The sequence below is a fragment of the Parasteatoda tepidariorum genome, chromosome 11 (assembly GCF_982258835.1).
Source record: "Parasteatoda tepidariorum strain Cologne lab strain chromosome 11, Ptep-v5.0, whole genome shotgun sequence".
Taxonomy (NCBI): Eukaryota; Metazoa; Arthropoda; class Arachnida; order Araneae; family Theridiidae; genus Parasteatoda; species Parasteatoda tepidariorum.
The window spans coordinates 7,756,841-7,779,404 of record NC_141765.1 but is presented as its reverse complement, the minus strand read 5'-3'; the positions used below and the strand labels follow the sequence as shown (position 1 = coordinate 7,779,404).

The 22,564-nt window shown below is 27.6% G+C and overlaps 1 protein-coding gene across 1 annotated transcript in view; it reads left to right on the top strand.

Moving 5' to 3' along the window:
* LOC107453207 (gamma-aminobutyric acid receptor alpha-like) overlaps positions 1 to 22,564 on the top strand; it is a 204,747-nt gene that overhangs the window by 28,650 nt on the left and 153,533 nt on the right. The window contains exon 2 of the mRNA XM_087155302.1: positions 4,695 to 4,892. The gene's annotated coding sequence lies outside the window, so the exon portion shown is untranslated. The remainder of the gene's footprint in view (positions 1 to 4,694; positions 4,893 to 22,564) is intronic.

Sequence of the window (22,564 nt, the reverse complement as noted above, 5' to 3'; positions counted from 1 at the left end):
ATATCCTATAGCCTTTGCTTTTCTCAATATTGAAGAATTTATTTCAAAAAGAACATTTGAATAATCAAATTTTGGCTCTGAAGCTGAGACAACTAACATTGATAATGAAAGTATCTTGAAAACTGATTTTGAGATAAGTCCTCTTGAGGCATTGTTAGTTGCAAAAACAATTGGTTTCATAAGTAAGTACTGCTGAAGACCCACTAGATATAAGTCAATGAGAGGTGGATTTTACTCCAACTCCTTTCGAAACTCCCTTTTCTCATTTATTATCCAGTGAGGAATTCTAGAAATGGTACTGAAAAATCAAAAGAAATTTCGAAAATACATTTACATTGGCCAAAAATTTGGAAAAAAGAGGAAGGTTAAATCAAAAGAAAAAGAAATAAATTACTTTTTTGCATCAACTTCAGAAAAAGAACGAAAATTTAAAGAGATTGAAAGAGCTGAAAAAAAAGTTAAAGCAGAAAGTATGACGAAGAGAAAAAAAATACTTAAAAAGATTTTAAAAAAAGCTTAAAAAATATAGGGAAAAGAGTAAACAAAAAAGTGATCTAATTATAATAATAATAAGAACATCATCGGATTACACAATGATAAACATTCATAATTTAGAACGGACTATTAAACTGTGAGAGAAAAAATGAAAAAAAAAATTTAAAATTATGTGTTCAAACATATTTTACTTTCCATTCCATGACTGAAAAAAAGTAACATTTTCCACGTTAACTGTGGCTATATGTTGTAATTCCACGAAAAATCTTGTTTTTAGACATTTGTGTGGCCTATGGATTCCTAACGAGCATCAAACATTCTCAAAATTAAGTGTTCATTCACTGGAAAATTTAGCGTTTATTCACTGGTAAGAACTGTTCCTTCACTTGGTTATCCTACTACTAATTATTTAAACCACCAAAAGCTTAAAACAATATTATGCAAATTATCAATTTTTTTACATGATTTGCATTTAATTACAAATATGTCGACACCATCATTTAGCTAAAATTATAAATTTTGAAATTTTTATAATTTTTCTTAAAGGCAAACTAAGCTAAAGTGTTCCTTCTTTAGTTAGTTTACCCTATAAGATGTTGAGAAATTTGCGATGTTGTGAGAGATGCTTAGAAATGTTGACTGCGTATTTTTATAATTATTTGTAAAATATATATTCAAGAAATTGATAAATATATTATTCCAAATATATGCATACGTATGTATATTATTGAAATTGTATCAGTTATTGAAACACAAAATCAAAAAATAAAAAGTAATCACATTAAATATGCACAATCTGGTGTATAATCATATTCTATCAGAAGCATGCTTTATAAAATTAGACATTCGTTGAATAAAGTGGTTTTTATTCAAAATGATTTATTCAAATTTCTTTACTAAATTGAAAATAAATTATTAAGCGACTAAAAAATAAACATCGTATTTTATAGTTTGAAAGAAATAAAAATAAAAAGATTAGCAAACGATTATTAGCGAAAAAAATATGAATGAAATTTTACGCTACGCGTGCGAAGTCAAGTTCCTCGCAAGTTTATCACATTTTAATATTAATCGCCCATATAATTATTTCTTTATTGTCGCCAAATTTTTTTAAAAATAATTAATTTTACTTTTTCTCAGGTTCTAATAAATAAAAACAGATGAAACTCTAGATTTTTCAATTGAAAAATATGTAGATTAATATGGTATAAAAAATTCATACCTCATAATTCAAAATTTTTTCATCCTCAATTTAATTAATTTATAAAAATAATTAATAATTATTAAAAATTATTTTTCTCATGAAATTATCTTTGGGTAAATGACTTTTATGAGTGGGTGCAATTTTCTTTGAATTGCTTCATTAGTAATTCATTGCTTAATTGCCACTGCCCGGGATACATTTGCCCGGTATACCCTACACTGATGTTTTTTTAAGGTCAAGTGCCATTGCCCGGTATATATTTGCCCGATACTCCAAACACTGATGTTTCTTCTAATCTATCGTCAGTAAGTATTAAAACATAGAATAAATATAAATATATCAAGTAAATATAATAATATTAACGAATAAATTAATGTAAAATTGGATATAACAAATATTTCGGACATTTACCAAAGCGACTATGTGATTGTTGACATTCACCAGTGAGAGTCAGAAATAAGGGTATTTAGCAAATATTTCGGACATGCACCAAGCGACTACGTGAATGTCGACATTCTCCAGTTTTCGGTGTTTCACTGTAACATATATATATAATATAAGTGCGTGATTACTTGTAATCATGATTGTTGCAAGAAGTTGATTTATCTATAATTAATTACATTTGTAATCAATTACTGTAATTGACTCGCAGCTTGCGATGAAAATGACGTAATGCTTGCATTTTTTGCTGGTTATTCAAAATTTTATTCAGAAAAATTAGTCGTGACTAATGAATTTATTCATAAATCATTATTCAGAATTTTGCATAAATTTGCATAATGAATGATGAATAGTGACTAAATATGCATAGAAATAATCATTCAGAATAAATTTATTCTGAAAAAAATTAGTCATGAATAAAATTTCGGTGAATGATGCCCATCACTGGCTTACAGTTGGTGCAAAATGATCAGATTTTGTTCCTTAAACCAGCAAAAATATCATTGAAATAATAGGAATTAGTGAAGCAATAAGAAAAAAAAACATATTTTCAACATTATAATGTGATATTTAGACTTCACGTAGTAAAATTTGGTTAAATGTTTAAAAAAAGTTAAAAAATAATAAAATTTTAGTAATCTGGATCTGAAAATGATTATTTTCGACTTTTTTTTACTACCTTAGACCGAAATATCTTTGACTGCACTGTAAAAAAGGATTTCTCAAAATTGAACAAAGATGCGTCATATAAGCACCGAAACAAATACAGTTGAATTTGAAAACCTGTGTATTCATTATTGAGTATAGTGACATTATCAGAATTGAAACAGCTTTGAGAATCCATTTTTGCTTGTAAATAAATATGGCGGCAAGGTAGAAAAGAGCTAATTACCGATCTGAAGACATTTTTTACTCCTGAAATAAATTTTGAATAAAGGTAAGTGCCGTAAACTTTAATCTAATTGAATTTTCTTTCAAATATTTGATTGTTATAAACTAATGCATTTTGAACTTTGTCACATTTGATGGTGATATGCCAATTTGTCAAAATGTGTTGATTTTGAGACTATGTATTTAACTCAAAAATGAGTATAAGCTGTTTCAATTTTGATCTCGTCCATTTATTCAATATTGAGCTCATGGGGTTTTCAAATTCAATTATGTTTGTTTTGGAGCTATTTTGACACATTTTTAAATTAATCTCATTACTCAATTTATTACTCAATTTAAAATTAAAAAAAAACTTTTCACAGTGTGAATAGTAGTTTAAATATAGACTCATACTTTTCCATCTTTGTGTTGCTTTCATATTGTTTTAGACTATAATCTCTGATGAATAGGTAACGAACTAATAAATGGTGTGATTAATTTTATTTTTATCACCAATTGCAGTTTTAAAAGTCATTTTTTAAATTCCTTTAAATTGAGTAATTTTATATATATATTGTGTCATAAATCAAAAACGTATGTAATGCATTCTCAATTGCTTAAAATACGTATTTAAGAGGTGAATTCTTGACAAATTCAAGTCAGTTTTTCGCCCATCTGTAAAAAAACATTAATAGAAATGCACATTAGTATAACATTTTAACTTACGACATATCCATTATTTTTATTTTAAAACCTTAAAAATCCATGTTTCAAAGTTTGATCGTCATTAATATATTTTAACCCACTGACTGTTCTGCACATGTTAAACAGTTCTAGCAAATTTGCTAAACAGTAAGTTGAAAATATTAGTTTTAACAATTAGTTTTAAATAATGACTTGTGAAATATAAACTTAATGTTATTCAATCTATTCACTGCAAAAATTATTAACTAATTTGAAGAAATGTTGAATTGTTTGATTTTCTTATTCTTGCTCACTAATTTTAAAGTAAAATAATTTTTTTTATATGTTTTATATCCCCAAAAATGAAAAAAATTGATTAAAAGTAGCATGTACACTATATGGCCAAAAATATCCAAACACCCGGATGTTATGGTAGTGGTGGACGCATAAAGGTGTGGGGGATGTTTCGCGTGATTTGACCTGGGTCTGTTAGTTCCTGCGGTCGGAAACATGAAGTCTGCGATTTATGTGGAGATTCTGGACAATGCTGCAGTCTCAACTCTATGTCAATATTTCAGGGAAGGCCCATTTCTCTTAAAGCAGGATTCACACATTGAGGCTTGGCAAAATGGGTGTTCCAAAACAGAACTGGCCTTCTCAGAGCCCCGATCTAAATCCCATAGAACACCTTTTTAATGAATTGGAGAGCAGATTACGTAGCCAGCCAAATCGACCGTCCTCACTGCAAGCACTCACTTTAGCTGTGATGGAAGCCTGGAAGTCATTTCCTATGCCCACCTACCTGGTGGAAAGTCTTCCTGACATGTGCAAGTTGTCATCGATGTAAAAGGGAACCAGCATCATATTAATATGTTCCTCAGAACGCTCTAAGTCTGTACCACTGGGTGTGCGGAAACATTTGGCCAGATAGTGTATATTGATGATTTCAGTTACACAAAATAGTCAGCTGCATTTAGAATCTTTTTTATTGCATCCATAGTTTTCCCTAATAATTCGCACTCACTCCAACTGTGATGGAAGCCTGGAAGTCAATTCCTATGCCCACCTATCAAAAACTAGTGGAAAGTCTTCCCAGACGATTGCAGGCATCGATATAAAAGGGGACCAACATCATATTAATATGTTCCTCAGAACGCTCTAAGTCTGTACCACTGGGTGTGCGGATACTTTTGGCCAGGTACTGTATATTGATGATTTCAGTTACACAAAATATTCTGCAGCATTTAGGATTTTTTTTATTGCATCATAGTTTTCTCTAAATTATTAAATTAGTTTTGGGTAAAAAAAAAAAAGCTGATATGTAAATTTAGAAAAAAATAAATTTTTCAAGAAACTGCTTTTGATTTTAAAATAGAGTATTCAAATCAGAAGAACGTCTCATTGAAATTTGTCTACCTCGTCTCTAAATTCTTTCTCAGCATAGCATTTAAATTATTTTGGCTTTCGAATACTAAATTGAGACTCTCGTATCTAAAAGGGAGATGAATATATCAAGTGTTGTCGTTTTCGTGTCCATGGATTTTCAAAAAACATCGGAAGTCTGTTTGATTGCGGCCGTCAGTTCAGTGACTCTTGGCTGAAGAGAACAGATCTTAAGTTGTCCTCAAGTGTCACCATTCCCAATTTCAGAACTTGTGGTGTGAGTGCCGGTTACTCAGAAATATGTCTTGGGGTTTACATGACATCCGGGCAGTGTTTCTGCAGGGAACATATGTCCTGGTCTTGTCCGGGAGAATCTTCATCCCTCTGAAATGATTAGTTATAAGTCTTGCTATAACCAATGTTAAATTTCTGGGCAGTTGAAATCAGTGACAAGAGGCTCCGAGGTGAAGACAAAGTCTGTTTTTAGCTACTGCGTTTGGTGTTACTCGGTTGATCGTATTCCCGAACTTCTTTGGCCAATGAGTCGGCACTCTCCTTGTCCTCGATGTTGACGTGTGCAGGGATTCACTGAAGATGGCATCATTCGATCCATGAATCAATAAAGAACAGATTTATGAAAATAGACATACATTTTTTATACGTTTAAATGATACCCTTTTATTTATTTATTTGAATAAATTTCAGACATTTTGTTATCGTATCTAAATGATATTTCACGATTAAACACTTCAAATGTTTTTTTTTATTCAAATATAAATGGTTTTACCTTTTTATCTTCTTTCTAATATACTTTCAGAAGAATTGGTTCAATTTGAAACGTAATGTCATTATCTTGAACCATAAATAGCGCGTCTAGGATTAACGAGCGTAAAGAAATAAATAGATTTCTTAAATTTAATTAACGCTTTCTCAAAATAATGCTTCTAATAATCTTATGAACAATAACTGTTTCAACTTTCATCCATTTTTCTTAAATGCTTAATAGTTTTTATTTTACTATGTATTTTTTATTGCATACAAGGTAAAAGTATCAAAGCCCCCTCCCCCACCCTGTGCACTTTAATTTATTTAAATTAAAAATTATGCGAAGTTTTCTTCTTGCTGGTGGTAACAACAAAATTGGAATCGAGTAAAAATCCTCATACATTTGCAATAGTGTACCGTACCCATGTTGATAACTTATATTCATATTTGGAATCCTCACACCTAATATGGGCATTCTTATGTATTATTAAAGCAAAACTTTAAATCAACGTAAAACTTTATTCAGAAATAGGAATTAAATAGAACAAAATTAAAATTATTCGAAATTTTTTTTTTTCAAAACCACAAATAAATATATAACGTTATTCATCTCTAACTTTGAGTGTCAAAAGATAGACATACAGAAATCGAAATTTTTCCCTTTCCTTCCAAGTCACAACACTTTTTATGCACGCATGTGCTCACTGATTGCACTGTATCATGCCTTTTTAAGCGCATTGTATACAATACCAAAACTCTTTTGAATTGTATAGACTACTGCAATGACTTTTGAGCCTCAACAGTTGCTATTACCTTTATCATGGTTTTGGGTGCTGATTTGGTAAATGGTTACGACTTGGCTACTGCTTGCGACTTGGCTTCTCGTTAGGACTTGTCAGCAGATTTCTGCTGGCAACCTCTTTATTATTATTATTATTATTTAAAAAAATGTTTTTACCTACCTTTGACTTGATTATTTAAAATGTTTCTTTTTTCTGTTAATCTTAATTTCCGTTTGTTTTAGGCTTTATTAAATATCAGATAAAAATCGTTGATGAAAATTTTACCTTCAGAATCAGATTAATCAATGGATAAGTTGTTGAGACTGAAACTTTTATCACGTTCGGAATTATGACGAGAAAAAGCACATCACTCTGACAGAACCCGGGTAAAAATTAACTTTACCAGAACTACCATTGCACTTTGATTGGCCAACAAAACAAAACCGTTTGTTGTGAAATCTTCTGAAAGCCCAAATATTTAGCCTCAAAATTTAAATATATTCCAAATTGTCATGCTAAACAATAGATAAGAGACTGTCCGATGGTCCTAGATGTTCAATGGTGTAATTGTCCGTGTTCCAATGACAAATTTCACTTATAAATTCGAATGCTTTCGAACATTCGAGTCAGACGAAAGGCGCTGCAAAGTTCAGATCGAACTACATAGATACAGATAGAGAAGGCACTGCCATTCCAAAGCATGGGAAAGGTGAAAATATCAACATTTTGAGTGATGGTAACTCAAGTTGGCAACAAAGTGGACGTTCTATGCGCTATCAAATAAATCACAGCACACTCTGGAAAAAAAGTTGAATGAATAAGAAAAGTATGCATTTTATAGCTACAAAAATTTGCGAAATATTTGATAGATCATAATCCAATTAGCAAAGTAATAATTAAAGTAAATTAGCATCATTTGTCTTAAAGGATAACAAAATTTAGAAAATATGAAAAGGAAAAGTATACAAGAATTTATTATTTAAAACTTGTTAAATAATTACACAAAATTGTTTAAAAATATATATACAAAGCAGTTATTAAAATAACCTAATGACAATCTCATTTTAAAAAGTTTGAACTATTATAAAATTAATAATTATATAAAAGTCAAAAATATATATGAAATAAGTAAATAAATATTACGTATGTTTTAAGCAATATTATAGCGAGGAATTTTTTTCTTTACTGTACAAACAGATTTCATGGAGGAATTCATCCAGAAAATTTTCATTTGATTTCATTGTTATTATGTAAAATGTTTTTAATATAATACGACATGGGTTCCAATGGCTTAACCCAACTTTCTAAGGCCAAATTATTTAAAAAAATGCTTTTCAAAGTTTCTTTAGTATTTATAGTCCTTCAATACAGGTTAAATTTAGTGCTCATTAGTGGGAATGAAGTTATATAAATCCCTTTTACTATAACAAACCAATAAGTTGATTAATATTTAAAAAGCATCTTAAATTATTTGCTTTGAACGAACCTATTTAGGCTATTTGTTTATCTTCAATTAATCGAATATGTGAATAATTAAATAAAAATAATTGTTTAATTTAAAATTAATTTAGTAAAAAGTTTTTGGGATCCAATAATATGAACATCAACTAAAAATTCAGTTATTTATGTAAGGTAAGCAGAAGAATTTGTAATGTATACCTGCTGTTTTTATGATTCTGTACTTCTGGAAAAAATGAGATCATTAATTAGCGTTATTGTCAGACATAATAATAGACCAATGAGACTTGTCATCATTTTTATGATCTTTCTTCTCTGACATCGGAAGAATTCTGTTATAATACCTCTATTATAAATGGATTCGAAAACAAATGTAATATGAGTCATTTAATCGACACCATTATTGCAAGCATTGGGTTAAACTTATAAACAATTTTATCCTCAGTAATCATGCAATTGGCTTTTGTGTATTTCAATCTCAGCAATCAGATATCGTTTGCATTTTCAGTTATGAAAATAATGCACTGCGCAATACATTGTTTTATTCACAGATTTGTTATCTTTCATTGATTTTGCATTCTTGTAGCGTTAAGAAAACAATTTATACATTAGATATTTTTTGTTTATTTGTCAATGGAAGGGGTAAAAATAAATCCTTGAAACGACAAATGGTTTCTGACATCATAGTTTACAGAATTTGTTTTCAGGACGTTTTGTTTAAACTTTTAAGTCTCTTTGTCTTATAGCTTACACTATTTATTTATATTTATTTATTGGTACAATGGGTAAAAATATATCTGTGAAAGCTCTCCTCCATTTCAATTCCAACAAGTTTTTTTAAAAGAAAATTAGGCGAAAAATAAGGTTTTATTAGGAAAAATGTAATAACCATTTTCTTTTACTTATTTATTGAAATGATAAATAAAATAAAATGAAATATGAAAAATAAAATACGTTAATATATGAAAAATAAAATATGTAAATATATGAAAAATAATACTATGAGAGAAAGCTATATTCAATGACTTTCTACTTCAAGTAATTAGGTTTTTCTCAATCGAATTGAACTAAGAGATGAAATCGCTGATGAGGTCAAGAGTTAAACTTTTCAAGTTAACCCACAAATACAATAGTTGCAATACTAACGCTAGGTGAATCGTATGCGAAATAAAGTTAAGATAGTGTCTTCTAAAAGTTAAAAGTTTTAACAAGTTTATCTCTTACTCTTCACATTTTTATATCTTTAATTTTATTTATGATGGCTCTTTCTTACTGAATGCTTGACTGTTTTTTTCTTCTTTTTTTACATGGCATTTAATTAAACACTTGCCGCATCTCTCGTTAAACTTGCTTTGTCAGTCGTACCAGGGAGATCGCATTATCACGTAGCATCCTGCACGAGTGCGCACACAAGATTTGCGCTGTGCATTAACCACACACCATCTGTGCAGAACTTACCTACGAGATCGTGTGGGATACTATGTGAAGTAACTTCTATTATTTATTCCCTTCTTGGTACAAGCTGTTTGAAAATTTTATTATCTTGCTCAACTTTAGGCTATCGTATTTATTTGATAACTGATTACTCCAAATCCATTGTGAAAGGAAGACATATTTAGCAAGAAAATTTAAATTGAAATGTTGAAAAATACATGGAATATATGTAGAAAAACAGAAAAAAAAGCCTACAAATGCACTGACACAAAAACGGTATGGTCAAAACTCCCAGAATATGGTGAAATTTATCATGTTTCTGGCTCTATGAGGACACCAAAGAGCTGAGTAATTTCTACCGAAATGCTTTGGTAATGATTTTGGTAAAATTAACCATGTAATATGATTTTATAATATGTGATAAAATTTGGCAATTTCATCATGATACCTTACAGCATGACATAAAAACTATTTATTCTGTAATATTTACTTTCCAGTTCTGTATTTTTTACTAAATTTATGATAGTAAGTACTACAATTCTGTTAACCAAATTTTCTGGAAAACCGTAACCATATCAACAGAAAAAACTACTGAATGAACAGTATGAATGCCGTATATTTTGCTTTTGGATAAATTTTTTTTTCATTTTACAGAAATGTCAATATCAGAGAGTACAGTAATTTCACCGGTTCTCCATGCAGAAATTCCTGATTGTTCTTAGATTTATTCATAAGTTCAAATATACGAGAAATATTACATTTGGCTTATAAGCACAATATTGTCAAATAAGAGTTTAGTACATAGCTATCAATGTGCGCTACAACGGAATACTTAAAAATAATAATTTTAATAAAGTAAAAATTAGTGAAAAAGAACATTGTGAAATCACTTAGAATACTGCGTGTAAAAATATTTTATAGTCAAATGTAAAGGGACTTTTAACAAAAACGCATATTTTGTAAGCAACATCCCGGCGGCTGTTTTGTTTTTTTGAAGCTTTTGTTCTTAAAGTCATTAAATATCTTAATGATATCTAAATATTTTTTTTTAAATATCTTGACAAAAATACCATTTGCGTCTTGCTCTGTAGCTTTGTATGCTTTTAAATAAATCGAAATAGTTAAAATGTTTTAAACATGAATTTTTTTTATATCTTACTCGAAGCATTCTAGAATGGAAAATATTATACGTGGCTTATTCGTAAAATATTGACAAATAAAAATTAGTACAGGGTAATCAATGTACTCTACAACGGAATACTTACAAATCATAAATTAAGATCTATAAAGCAAAAAATGGCAAAAAAGAATATTTTGAAAAAAAAAACTTAAAATACTGAGTTTGAAAGTATTTTATTATCAAATGCAAGGGGATTTTTTTAATAGGTAAGTATGTTTTGTATGCAATTTCCCATGGTTGTTATATCGTTTTCATGTAACTCTTAAAATCATTGAATATCCCTTATTTTATAAGCTCGGAAGTTTCGTCTGCATTTAAATAAATAAGAAATAGTATAAAATGCTTAAAATTGCATTGTATTAAAGATACAGTACTCAAAGCATTCTAAATTTCGAAGCATTCAAATTATTTTATCACAGAGAAAATTGAGGAAATTATTTTCAGTGATTTTTTGCACCAAAATGAGAGAAAAAACTCAATGGGAAATGCCTAGTATGAACATGGGATTTCAGTTGCATAATACGTCAAGAAAACTGTTATTTTAGATAATGATATAGGGGAATCAAATTTACTTTCAATTCAAAATTCTATTTTTCCGAATCAATCACTGAAAGTGAACATGTTAACACGAATACTATGTTTTATTTGCTGCAATGAATTTCTTTTACTAGTGGAATTCATCTAAATGGAGAAAAAAATCTTCCTTAGATTTTATTTAGCAGACATTGATTTTCAATAGAGCTTAAGATAAATTGCTTCATACAGTGATTGTAATATAAATAAATATAATATTTTGCTTTTCAATATGATTTAAAGATATGGTTTCAAATAACCTGAAATATACAGAGAAAAAAATATACTTTAAAATACACTCTTAATTATAACAGTACTGTTGTATAGTTATCTTGCTCTAAATTTTACTTTTTTTAAACAATCAATTAAAATTATTGTCTTATTTTGAAATTTATAAGTTTCAAATTCTAATAAAACAAAAGAAACGATAGAACTATGAATTAACTCTAGTAATACGCTGTGAACTTTCGCAATTTCAATATTTTAAAACAAAAACTTTATGTCCACTTCAAAAATAAACAAGGTTTACGTAAATAAATTTCAGGATAAATAATAAAGAAAATGGGTGCAATATTTGTAAAGAAAAATTAATATTTAGACTTAAAACGAATAAAACATTTTGCATTTTTATAGAAAAAAAATGCAGTGTCGGGAAAAATTCACAATAAATAATCTAATTTTGCGTCTAAAAGTATGCGATGGAATTTGTACTAAAATTATAAAGATAAATTAGTTTCTGATTTTTTTTTATGATTTCTACATTTAAAAAATGTTTCATATTATTATTTCATTAAACGTTACAAATACTCATAATTTTTAATAAATTTAAAAAAAAAATTAATTAGCTTCCTTCATAACCTTAAAATAATAATTTTCAGATAAGCATATTTTAATTAGTATCTTAATTAATTATGTAATTAAGATATTTACTTGAATAAGATTATTACTTAAGTAATTTAACAATTTAATTACATAATTAAACGTTATTTAATATCAATGTAAACGTGTTAATAAAGTGCTGGCATTTAAAGCTAATTCAGTGCTTTTAAACTGAAATGAGCAATTAAAAAAAAAGGAAAAAAGTATTAAAGCTGACTTAGCTGGGAAGGAATCAGGAATAAATTTTCTCTATCTACATTGTCAGTGTTTCACCCGAAAAGTGAGTAAAATGAAAGTTATTATCTTTTGACTGTTCATCTACTTAGGCAGGGTATAAATAAAGAATAAATAAAAGTTTTTTTTTTACACTTTAAAAAATTATGAATTAAATTGCAATAAAAAGTGCCGAAACTTTGGGTGCCGGAACTTTTTACCGTGAAATAAATTTTTACCGAAACATGTCACGGAACACAAAATCTTCCTCACTTTTTACAGTAATATTTAACGTAAAAATCACTGAATCATTCTAATTAAACAAATATTATAGTAGAAATTACGGCTCAATATTTTACAGTAAAAATGGATTTCACGGTAAAATGGATTTTATAGTTGACGCACCCAATGTGCCGGTACTTAATACCGTAATTTGATCTGGAATTTTTTAAGGTGCATGATTTATACAGTTTTCCTTGAATTTGAATTGCAGCAATTATTTTATTATTACCAAACAAAATTTTTCTAGGGGTTGGATAAAAAAAGTATTATATTAATATATTTTGACTTATTTTTTAATTAAAAAAATCATTTCGCTTTTCATTGAAAAAAAAATTATTTTTCTTGGAGTAAAGAGAATTATCACTTTTTTTAGTTGATCAAATCAAGAGTAGCAATTGTGCACAATAAATTTCTGAATTATAATTTTTTTTGTAAAGAAATCATGTAGGTTTTCCTAATATGTTTCAAAACCGCAAACCTTAATGGATATGGGCTTTACAGTGACCATTTCCAAGCTTTGGAGATTTAAAGCGAAAAAATAGGGATTTATTTCATTTTAAAAGATAAAAATAGCGTTCTTATAAACGCTATCATTTTAAAAGTTTTCACTTAAAGGCCAATAATAACAAAAAGTATAAAAATGTCACGGTAGATTTTTTTTGACTTAAAGCAATTTGTTTGACAAATAATCTTCATTAATTAAATAATCTTCTAACTCTTCATTAATGAATTTTAGGTGAAATTTTATATGAACTTTCAGAAATTTTGCAAGTGAATTTTTTTTAATTCAAGAGAAAATTCTTTGTTTTTGGTTACAAAATTCCTTTTTCTGTAAGAAAGGAAAGAAAAAAATCGGATATTTTAACACCAAGATTGGTGGCAACGACTTTACACCAAAAGTGCTTCAGTGAAGCACTGGAGATATTTCTTAGTGTTATCAAACGTCAAGGATAGTTCTTGGTGTCATGGAACACAGCACTGTATAAACTGTAGCGAAATACATATACGAATTTGGTGTTGAAAAATTAAAAATTCTGGATTATTTCAAGTTAAGGGAAAATCGAGAGTTTATACACACTTTAAAAGTACTGTGAAATTTGAACATCAATAAATAAAATTTTTTACACCAAGCTCGTATGCATTTACTCCATTCATGAATTAATTTTGGCGAATCATAGAAAACCGTCAAACGACAGTGGTATATATTGTTTACATATATTGTCGAGTCGCTTGATACTGAACATTGTTCAGAAACAGAAGTAAAATGTGATAAAATGAATTTGAATGCTTTGTTGTGTAATAACGATAATTATATTCTCATAGGATTGAAATAAAACCGTTAATTGTGTTAAATAATATTTCATTTCTTTACGCTTCGTTTTTTCTAATATTAATTCGAATTCTTAATACTCTTTCTGAGTTGTGTGTATCTTTTTTTTAACAAATTAGTTTTGTTATTGTATATAATAAAGTTATATATTTAATTATATTATAGTTATACAATTAATATATATGGTGGTGCAGTAATAAAATTAATAATGTTGAAGTTAAATTGGGTTTAAGTTAATTATAAGTTAGGTAGTGCACGTGTAAGATTAATTATCAATTAATCTTATGTTCACTGTAAATACATAGCACCTTAATTAGCCGTATATTATCAGCACTGTACCACATGGTACCCTACAAACAATTAAATAAATTAGACTTAATACCACACATGGTAGTGCTAAAAAAATAGATCGAAAGTGGAATACAAATTGCGAAAAAGTGTATCTCTACAATAGAAAAGTATTTGGAATAAAATAAGCTATGGCTGAAATAAGAATAGAAACACTAAACTTGCTCGAAAGGAGACTGACACAAATCATACTTACAAATTAGCATTTATTTCCTGGAGTAGTAATAGCCAATAAAATATATATAAAAAAATAAATTTAATATTTTAAAACATCTTGGCAGCAAAATATGCTGCACATCAAAAATATAAATTAGTGTCTATTACACTATAGGATGGATCAAGATTTTTTAATCTCGCGCACACATTTTTACCATTTTTGCACGCCAACATCATTTTTCGAAAAGTAAAAATATATATATATATATATATATATATATATATGTATATATATATATATATATATATATATATATATATATATATATATATATATATATATATATATATATATATATATATATATATGTATATATATATATATATATATATATATATATATATATATATATATATATATATATATATATATATATATATATATATATATATATATATATATATATATATATATATATATATATATATATATTCAGAGCTTGGGGGCCGAAGCCTCCTCACACTACTCCACCACATTCTAACCACTTCCGCCGCCTAAAAGTAATAGCCAGAACTTTTTTCAATCAGTTGCCATCTTCTTATAAGATAAGTCAAAACACCTCTCCTTCAGCTAGCTATGTGGTGTCAGTGTATAAATGGCTCTGCTCTCCTTCGACTGGTTGCGTGGTGTACCTAGATGGCTCTGCTTTCCCTTACATGTTAGGGCGTTGACAATTCCTGCACCTGTATAGACTCATTATGCATATTGAGTTCGTGCTGAAGTAGAAATGATAATTGGAAAGTGATGTTCAAATATTGGAAGAATAGTTCACTGTGCTAATGACATCATGAAGTGTCCTATGGAGTCTGTGAAATTGGTAGGAACAACTATTGGAAAACGGTGTTACAATTGCGTGTAACAGTATATATACATCCTAAATTAATAATTCTTACTTTATATTAAACCGTAAAAGTAACTTTACTGACTCTTATGAGTATCATATCTTACTGTAACTCTAAATTTTAGGGTTATTAACAAGAGTTAATAACAAGTTATTAACAAGAGTTATTAACATTTAGAGTTAATAACAGAAATGGTGTCAGGAACATTACACCAACTAGAGTACTCTTGGTGTTTCACAACATCAGAACTATCCTTGGTTCTCGATGTAGTGAATCGCCTGGATCGCATAGAACACTTTACTTCAAGCCAATGCCAAATCGAGATTTTATATACAATTTATAGGGTTTAGTTCATCTAGTTTAACACTAAACAAACACTAAAGATTTTTTTAAATCTGAAACCTGAAGTGAAAAAAGTTTACAGTAAACTTACGCGTATTCACACCATATTGGAAATATTTTCCCTTTCGAAAACACCAATTTTGTTATTAGTAAATTGTTTTGGCGTGAGTTTGTAGCTGTTTTCCATGCTGCTATACGCATGAAAAATCAAAAGTTTACTGCTAAAATATGTATGCATGTTTTCAGTTGTGTAAATGAGGATAATTTTATTTTAATATTACCATATTATTTTATTTTAATATTATAATCAATAGCACCAAGAGTGTTAACTACAATTCTTTGTTTTAAAGCGATTGCTACCATTTTTTAAGGTAACCCAGGTAGCAAAAAGATATGATCTAATATTAGAAAGATGCGATGTAATATTGCCGTGCTAGAAACCGCAATACTCTTGAATCCTATCTTCTAATATTAGAAATAATATTATATAAAGTTAAATGGTATTCGATCTAACATTCGAACTTTCAAAATTATCATCGATTTCATTATTTTTGGTCCAGCGCCACATTTTTGCGAAAGGTTATCCCATATTGTTAATAAATAAGCATTTATTTATAAAAGAAAACGATAAATTAAATATTACTTAAAATATCATTTTCAGTCAATGCTATTTTATGGCAGATAATATTAGTGGTAGTTTGCGAACGATTAAACTCGAAAAACTTTTTCAACTGTTTATGTTGAGCTGTAACTCCTTCTGCTTGTTTACAAGACGACAAGATGGCGATCTTGTTTCCGCTCAGAAGCTTTCGTTTCTACTATTTAAGGTATTTATAATTTAGTAGTTTTTTGTAAACTTCATAAATTTCAATGATAGTTACATGATAAATTAGTACCGTAGGTAATGTTTATTAAAATTTTATATAAAATAACATATTAAAATTTCATGTTCAAAATATTGTACAACAATCAATTAAACATTTTCCCTTAAATATAAACTGATTTTTATTTGAATATAGGATAATCTGTATGTTTTTGATGCATCATTATTTATATTAATTTGTAAATGATTAAAAAATAAACAATAATATGGTCCATTCAAAATGGTGATTATGGTGAATGTAGAGCTTTTGATTATTTAAATAAATTCCTATTAGAAATAATCGATTGCTGTAAAAATTTAGTTAAACTATAAGAAAAAAAACATTTGACAAATGTTGAGTTTGCATACTGACTTTTAGAGAATGCTATGTCAAAATATTTGGGGGAAGGGGTGAACTATATTTAATATATATTTACAACTTTGAATTATGTGAATTGTTAGAGAATTCTCCTTCTATATGATTTTTTCAACCATGAATTGATGATTTTGAATTCTCATAGTATCTTTTTACATTGGTGTTCTTTTACATTAATCAAATTTTAAAATAAACAATGGAAGAAAATAAGCAATTGTTTATTTAACACTTTTCACCACTTTTTTATATATAAATAATAAATAATGTAATTGGTTCAAAATCTGCTTGTAAAACAATGTTTGCTAAGTAATTCGACCCTGACAAAGTTTTTCTGCAACAATGAAAAAGATAAAAAAATAGTTGTCTGTAAACAAATTAGCCAAGTTAAAACAATTGGAAAATTAATGATCTGCTACTTTTAGCTCAGTTTAAACCATTACATTCTAGAATGTTTAACATTCAATGCAAACAATATTGTTACCGTATTGAAATTTCTTGTCTAAAATATTGCAAAAAAAAAAAAAGAATTAAAAATTTTTATTTAAATTTCTTGGGGATATTTCAGTAACGTGATCTGTCCCGCCAACTGCAATCGCTAAATAGATTTTAAACTCGAAATTTTTTTTAAAAAAAAAAAATTATGTTTGCCCGGAATTATACCTTTCGAGTTTGTCCTATTCTGTAATGCTTCATTTAGTTTAATAAATATTTATTAAATAGTTATTACAATAATAATTAGTCTAATAAATAATTATTGTTTAATAAAGTTTTTAAATAAATTTCTATTAGATATAATCTGAGATTAAAAATTTAACTGAACTATAAAAAATAAATATTATGCATATTGTCTTTTAAAGAACGTTATGTAAACATATTTGGGGGGAGGGGCAAAATATAATTAATATATATATTACAACTTCGAAGTATGTGAATTGTTAAAGAATTCTCCTTCTACATGTTTTTTTCAACCATAAATTGATGATTTTGAATTCTTATAGTATCTTTTTACATTTATGTACTTATACGATTTTTAAAATAAGCATTTGTTTATTTAATATTTTTCGGCACTCTTTTTGTTGATTTGCCGTATAGCGAGTAGTTGTTTTCTGTTCTAATAAAAGAAGTTGAAAGGTTCTGCAATTTGATTTTTTTATTTTTTAAATATATGATAGTTTGCTTGGGAGTGCTTATGAGCTAAATTCTTTTAGTTGATCTCCTTCCCACTGTGTTATTTTTTGTGTGGCACTGATGAAATTTTTTTGACACTGGTATCGATACCGGAATTTACCATTTAATTTTGCTGTAAAGGGTATTACAATTTCTGAAAAACATTTTCAAGCTAAATAATTAAAGTTTCAAATAATTATTCAATGTTTAATAGTTTTAAATTTCTTTTCCATTGCAAAATCTGAAGTATTTTCTTTTTAAATTTCAGTATAGCTTTTCATCTTCAAGGAAATCTACTATCAAGACACTACAAATGGAAATGGCACACTCTGATGGAATTTTAAGTTCGATCCTTACTGCGAATGATATTAACAGTGATTATTCAGCAAGGACCACTATCTGCCATTTAAGTCATCATGTTGAAGAAAGATGCTGTCATGTTGAAGTTTGGAGAAAGAGGGAAACTTGTGAAGTTCATCCCTGTTTTTTTGTGGTGCATACAAGAACTGTTGCTGAATTTTTCGTAAAAGCATTTAACGACCACTTGGAAATATATTCTCAAGCAAATATAGACCAATAATTGGAACTCAAACAGTATCAAACAGTTTAAAGTTATGAAAAGAAAATTATTTTATTTAATAACATTTAAGTATTTTTAACTTTTGCTTACCAAAAGGTTGTCGACGTTAGTTTTGAACAATGAAGGTAATGTATTGCATTTACAATTGGATGAAATTTATATTACAGTGTGTTTTGTTTTTAAATAAAAGTATTATGCTGTGAAGTAGTTATATTTATTAAGGATTTCCTTTTTCTTAATTAATGTAACAGTTGAATATTTAAAATTTGTTTTTTTTTTTAATCTTTCGGTATGATATCGGAAGCAATTTTTTTTAATGGTGATTTTAAAGTATGACTGAAACTGTTGAGGATTTTCATTATCAACATTGAGTTTATTATTTTAATTTTGGAAATTTTCACACAATTATTTATTTGAAATTTGAGACAAAAATGTATTCTTTTTTACTTTTATCATGTTTAAAATCATATAATTGCAAAATAATTATAATCGTGAAAAGTTCTTTTGACTGAATAACATTTATAATATGATTAAAATTCCTAAAAGAATATTGCTTAAACTTTCATCTTAAAGGTCTTGTATATTCTTTATGAAAACGTGTACAATTGCATTTTCTTTTTTTAAAAAAAAAAAAAAAAAAAAAAAAAATCCCATTCAAGACATTTGCCTATAATGTTATGTTTGTTTTTACTATGTTCATGAAGCATAAACTCTTATCAGCGAAATACAAACAGTGAATTAGTTGATTTTAAGGAAAATTTTGTGATAGCAAGGTTTTCAAAAAGTAACTGATGGTAGTCAAATTTGGATCAATACAAAAGCAACTTATAGTAAAAAAGTATGTTATGTTTTTTCGTCTTATTCTTGTATGCAATTAAATGTTTCTGAAAATTTAATTCTGATAAAATACAATATTTACTAATTTTTTCAGTTTTGACATATAAATGCTATCAAAGCTTTAAGTAAATAAAAGTACATGGTACCTTTAACTACTTATTGAATCGTTAAAAATTTCTGATGTCCCAATATAAAATTATTTTTTCATTACAAAAAATAATTACAAATTTTTTTAATTAAAATTCATAAAAGCTTTTTTTGTTTCCACTCCCTGATAATATTTCTACAGGTGCCTTTAGGTTTTGTTTCTAGTGCTTCGTAAGTAAAATTTCAGATTCTAAGAGGATAAAGTTACGTAAGTATTTTTCTGTTTAATTTCAGTGATAGAAGTGAAATAATTTATGCAAGTAAGTAATTTGAATATTTTTCAATTTTCTTTATTGTGTCAGTTATTACGAAAAATAACAATTTAAAAATTTGAGATATAATTTTATTTCAATATTTTTGGAAATGAATAACTTAGTTATATACTAGTAGAAAAAAAGTTAAGGTAAATTTTCAACTCAATTCGAATGTAAATTTAACTTAGCAATTATGTAGTGTGGTTTTTTTAATTTACAATTTCAGAATATAAATAATGATTGATAATTGTAAAATTACAAATGGCTTAAATTACAAATTTTAAAATATATATAAATATTACAAACTAACAAATTTAATTGAGCTTTTGATAAAATAAGCTCATTTTTTTTAAAAAATTAAGAGTGTATTTTAAAATTAATGACTTGAAAATTATTAATGATATAAAATTTGCTTGAAAACCCATTGTATGAAGAAAAGAAAAAAATATCAATAAAAGTTGCAATAAAATATTTCCTAATTAAGTTTGAAATATTCAAAAAAATCAGCTGAACATAAGATATACTTTGGAGAAAAATGGAAGGTAGCAGAATTTGCTAATATAATTTTATTTACTATTTCTGTATTGCTAAGTAAATAATGCATGGAATGACATAAAACTATTGTTCTATGTTTCAGTGCTTCACAACAATACAGAAAATTAAGTAAAATTATATCGCTGAATTATTCTACTACCATCCATATCTTCCTCTTGCTTACTCCAAAAAAATAAAAAGCAAAGCAAAATAATTTCAGAAAATACAAAATCTAATATTATATAGCATCAAAACTAATGCAAAATAGTATTATGGCGAACGCTAGAAAATATTAGCTTGCATAGAATCTAATATTATACAATGCAGAGCAAACAGCGACTTCTTATATCTTTCTAATATTAGAAGTTGTGCAAGATAACGCTAGATTTTACCGATTTTCTGATGTTAGCTAATATTCGGTGCTACTTGGGAAGATACAGAAAAATATCTAAGCAGTTTACTTTTGGTATAAAGTGGTTGGCACTATTTTTGTTTTTGACAAACACTAAAATTTATAAAAACAATAAGACATATAACACATAATAGTCAGTAAAGTAATCTTTACAGTACACTGTAAAAGATTTTCAGGTACCTGAACACCAAAAATGGTGGCAACTACTTTGCACCAAAGTGATGTTTCACTACACCAAAAAGAGGGATAGTTCTATGTGTTTTGAAACACCTAGAATGTTTTTTACACTACTTGGTATAAGAGACACTACTTTGGTTCACACTACTAGTAGCTGGCATGATGTTTGTTATTCAGTAACACTGAAATTTAGAAATACTGTAAAACATGATGCGCATAATAATCAGTAAAATTACTTTTACGATACAATATAAAGCAGAAATCTTAAATTTAGTATGCATACGTATAATATTTCTTAAAATAAAATTAGTTTGTTAACCAAACTTTATTGCAATGCTAATATAATGCTTTGTTAAACAAACTTAACTTTATACTAAAATTTGGAATAACACTAAAGTATGAGGCACATAAGAATCAGTAAAGTTACTTTTATATGCAATATAAAGCAAAAATCTTAAGTTTAGGATGCATCTATAACATATTTCTTAAAATAAAAATTGTTTATTAACCAAGCGTACACACAATAAGAACAGAATATTAATATGAAATTCAACAATATCAAAGTGAATGGAAGTTAAATATTGAAAAATTATTTTATGCAATTCTTAAAAACATGTAGGGGAGTGTCGGGTACCCCCTCCCAGCGGGTACCCCCGCCTACTGTCAATTTCATATGTATAGAATATTTTTTCAAATCAATGGGCCATCGGACATTAATTGTTACATTAAAGAAAGATTATTTTCAAAGTTTCAAGTATTTATGCAGCTGGTAACATGGTAAACAATAGTTTTGAAAATATGGTGACTACAGTAGTCATGAAATTAAGGAAAATTGGTTGAATGTTTAGATTAAACTTCATTTTAATACTAAAAAATATTTTTTTCTTTACATGCAGCATTAAAGTATGTAATCTTAAGTTTAATTTGCACAAAGAAAGACGTTTGTATGTGAAAAATTGCTCGAGTAATTACAAATTTACAAAAAATTGGATTTCGGGTAGCCCCGCTCACATAAATGTCGGTTATCACCGTGATAAAAATGATAAATGAGGTTTATCTATTGTCAATACATTGGTCATTTTTATTTACACCTGAAAAAACAGTCAAGAAACATAATTTTTGTAACTGGGCGGGGCTACCCGACACATTTTGAAAAGAGCTGGAAAAAATGTTTTTTTTTTAATTTCTATTTTTATAAATTAAACTATTCTTTTTTTGGTTTATTCTCTTTGCATTATTTAATTAGATGATAAAACAATAGAAACATACAAAAATATTGATTATTACTCAATATTATACAGAAATGTAAGCAATACTCCTTAAGTGGGCGGGGCTACCCGACTCTCCCCTATATCTTATGAGAACATAAATATCTTTACAACTGAGAACATTCATTCATTTATAACAGTTTATATGAATAATTTCTCAATTCTATCCGCAAGAAGATTGACAAATAACATAAGCCTGCGAAATTGAACTTTTTAAAAAATACAAGA